The sequence below is a fragment of the Dermochelys coriacea genome, chromosome 2, assembly GCF_009764565.3.
Source record: "Dermochelys coriacea isolate rDerCor1 chromosome 2, rDerCor1.pri.v4, whole genome shotgun sequence".
NCBI lineage: Eukaryota > Metazoa > Chordata > Testudines > Dermochelyidae > Dermochelys > Dermochelys coriacea.
This window is the reverse complement of record NC_050069.1, coordinates 167,626,164-167,630,190: the sequence shown is the minus strand read 5'-3', so window position 1 is coordinate 167,630,190 and position 4,027 is coordinate 167,626,164. Positions and strand designations below refer to the sequence as shown.

The 4,027-nt window shown below is 40.2% G+C and overlaps 1 long non-coding RNA gene across 1 annotated transcript; it reads right to left on the bottom strand.

Annotated features, from left to right (window-relative positions):
- Positions 1 to 276: 276 nt before the first annotated feature.
- LOC122458864 lies at positions 277 to 3,823 on the bottom strand. Its single transcript, XR_006279163.1, has 3 exons — positions 3,629 to 3,823; positions 1,256 to 1,263; positions 277 to 305 (listed from the first exon to the last, which is right to left on the bottom strand). It is a non-coding gene; the product is annotated as an uncharacterized LOC122458864 (long non-coding RNA).
- Positions 3,824 to 4,027: the final 204 nt, after the last annotated feature.

Below are 4,027 nucleotides of genomic sequence, written 5' to 3'. Positions count from 1 at the left end.
GTGGTACCCATTTCTTTTCATGACATTTATTCTCTGTCCTATAATAGCTGTAACACTGTGTTAATCATTTTTTCCCTCTTCTTTATAGCTAATTTCCTTCTAATAACACCCATTTCCATTTTAGGTCTCCCGAGGCACATCAACAACTGTAAGATAAGGCCTCTCTTTTCTATCCACATAGCTAAACCTCTCAACTAGGCTTTTCATCCTATTGTGTCTTGATTACTGCCACGCAGGGCCGACCCTAGACCAAATGGCACTCCAGACAAGGAACATCTTCAGTGCCCCACCCTCCATTTGTTAAACTTTTGAATACCTTGTATTTTATTGCATTTGTAGTCCATTTCACGACTTTGACGTACGATTTGCATGCATGATTTATCCCTGTCATATAAAATGGTAAATTTGCATGCCAGGATCTGTAAATCTGTATTGATTCATGCCATACCTAAGAAAATAAAAAGAATTGTTTCCTCTTAGCTTATAGAAACTTTTTAATTTTAAGAATAACTGAAATGTAACTTCAAGAAATTGAATGGTGTACCAACATTGGGTGGACCAGTATTAAATAGTGTTACAGTAGGTGACAGCCTTAGAATGTTAACCTAACATTTAGTTCAAGAGGTGCTTTTTTCACTTTTTGCCCTCATGAACTGAAGCACAGCATCCGAGAGATCCGAAGACTGGCTAGTGGCATTTTCAAGCAATAAAATAGCAAGCAATGGCAGTCTCTCATTGACCATCATCAATCAAAGATATGTTTAAATGTGCCTGAGCTTTGAAAAGCTGCGTTCATCACTTGTGACTATGACTGGCAGCATCAGCAGGATCCCCAAAGCTATCCACACATTAGGAAAAGTGTCCTTCAGCTCCGCATCATTAATGAATTGCGGAACTTGGAACAGAGAGTGCTTCTCATATTGCAAAATGTGATGAATGTTGTCCAATTCCACATAGAGGAATTTATCATTGATGTCCAAACTTTCTCCATGTGTCAGCGTCTGGTGAAGGTCCATACAATTGTTCACGAGGGTTTTCCTGTCCGCCAGCAGCTGACTTAGGTCATAAAAAACCTCCCAGATTTTTTCATGATGCTTTATTTTTCTAAACCTTTCTTCAGTGGACACTCAAGCAGTGTCAATGAGCAGCAAAAATACTCCCTCTTGAATTTTTCTTCTGAGCTCCCCATTACCTCATCTCTACCCTCGTAAACAAATTGTCTCTTCTTTCGATGAATACAAGTTTCGTTGAAGACAGGCTGAACTCCTAAGTTTTCCGTCATTTCTTTGGCAGCAGTGATGGCATCTTCAAATCTGTTGTCTCTGTAGGCCACAATGAAATCAAGGCAGCTTCTCATCAAAGTAGTAGTGGTCGCGATGTCCATCAACTGAGTTTGTAATGCCTTGCTCACAATGTTTACTCAGTCATTTGCTACCTCACTGGCCTTACTCTCTCAATGCGGCTCTCCCAGTGAGTGTCAATTAGTGGCTTCACAGTCAGATTTGTAACATTGTCCATAAGGATCTTCCACCTGATAGTTGATGCTGAAAATAGAACATATATCCTTTGCAGTGCTCCGAAGAGAGATACTGAATCAAAAAAAGATGACGCTGCATCTGACAAAACCAGGCTGAGGGAATGGCAGCTACAGGACATGAAGAAAGCTCTTGGATTCAATGCAAGGATTCTTGCCTGGATGCTGTTGTTTATTCCCTTCGTGTTCTCACCGTTGTTGTAGCCTTGGCCCTGGCAGTCCTGAAGCTTTATTTTATTCTCATTCAAAACATTCATAAACAGTTCTGTTAGGCTTTTTCCAGTAACGTCGTCCACAGACCAGAAACAGATGAAGTGTTCCTTTTCTTGGATACAGCCATCCTCATTGTCAACAAATCTTACTATAAATGACATCTTTTCTCTGTGTCTCATGTTGGGAGTGCAGTCCATTATTACAGCGTAGTATTTTGCTTTGTTGAGCCTCATCAATATGTAATCAAGCACCTTCCTTGTCATAAGGTCAATCAATTTGTTTTGAATTGTTTTGCTGCAGTAATAGTCCATACCTCCTTTTATGAACTATTTGACATAGCTGCTCATGCATGACATCGTCATGTTTCCCAAGGAGCTCTACCAAACTGAGGAAATTACCGTTAGGTTCAGTGAATGTTTTATCTGAATGTTTTATCTGATGAGCCCCAGAAAGCCAAAATATTTTTTTTCAAGGAAGAGGATAATTGAGATCAGACACTGAGCACATTCCTCCAATGTTGGGTTTCTATATTAATAATGCACTGGTTTTCGGCATCTGTGTATTTATTCAGCTTGAGCCTGGACTTGACCTCCATCCATTTGGAGTAGGCTGTAAAATGGCCAGATGATTTTTCATGTTACTTCAGAGCATTAGCTAAGTTATGCCAGTAATTGTACCTGGAAAGTGCAAGCAACAACTTTGGCATTCCTGTCAAATATTTTGCAACAAAAACAGAACACTTTGTCAGTTGATTTTGAATAAACTAGCCAATGGCAATTCAGTTTCTCGCTATTCTCAAGCACTCTTTTGCAGTGTGACTTTGCCAAATGTTGCTTCTGCTCATTTACAGGAAATATCATATCCTTGATTTTGCCCAGCCCATTCAAAATTGTACGATCAATATCGGCAGAGTTTAGGATCACCAGCCATAAAGCAGGATGTGATATATCCATTTGTGGTGTGCAATTTTTCTCACTGCTGTTTCTGTCACCATGTGAAGCTGATTCTTCTTTATCATTTCTCTCCCTTTCCTGTAAACCACATTCTTCTTTATCATCACTCTCCTTTGTGCCACCAGGAAAACTGGATGATTTTTCATCACATTTCCATTCCTTATCTTCATGTAAATCTGCTAATTCCTTAGGAATAGGACTTCTATCATTTATCCTCAATTTCTTCTGTACTGGGACGACTGCTATTGCCTAAAGCTTGGTCTATGTTGTTCTGTTTCAGATATTTTCCCATGAAATTTGCCCCTTGCTGCAAACTATATGCAAACGAGCTTTTCACTTCCTATACTAAGCTCCTGAATGCTTCTTTGGGGGAAAACAGACAGTATTAGGGAGAGCAAAAGTCTGTTCCGCAGTCTTAGAAAGTCATTAAACATTACGTATTAACCATGGCAAAAGAAGTAACAATATTTCTTTTACATTGTTGCGTAAATAGGGGTTTGATAGATATCTCGGGCATCTCATTAAATATGTCCTTTATTAGTCGCTACTTACACCCTTCAAGTCTTAAAACACAAGTACACTTTCACAATTACACAATAAAACAAAAAGAAAAGGAGCACTTGTGGCACCTTAGAGACTAACAAATTTATTTGAGCATAACCTTTCGGGAGCTACAGCTCACTTCATCGGATGCAATCGATGAACTGAGCTGTAGCTCATGAAAGCTTATGCTCAAATAAATTTGTTAATCTCTAAGGTGCCACAAGTACTCCTTTTCTTTTTGCGAATACAGACTAACACAGCTGCTACTCGGAAACCTGACAATAAAACAAGGTTCACAATATTGCAGCTGGGCTCTCACTTGGTTGTTATATTTCACTGACTGTAGATGCCACACCCCTTGTATAACCGCAAGGGCACGGCTGACAATATTCTAGGAGGTTCAAGGGAAATGTAGTTCTCAGAAAGCTCGGAAGGTTCTGCGAGATTCTACAAAAGTCCAGAAGATTCTAGGAGGTTAGTGAAAAATGAATCCACATACGGAATACCTGAAACATTTTACTTCAAACATTCCATTTCCCCTTTTGTTGCTAACAACAAAGACAGCACCCCAAGCCTGGTGCCTCTCTTTCTTCCCCCCTCCCACCACACCAACCCCGGCAACCTAGGCAGTCGCCTGGGTTGCCTACCCCTAAATCCAGCCCTGTTGCCACATCTTTTTCTCTGGCCTTGACAAATGCAATCTTGCCCCACTCACGTCCATTCAAATTGCTGCTGCATTCTCTTAGTCTATCACTTGGACCATGTCACCCTCTCTTTGCGTCTC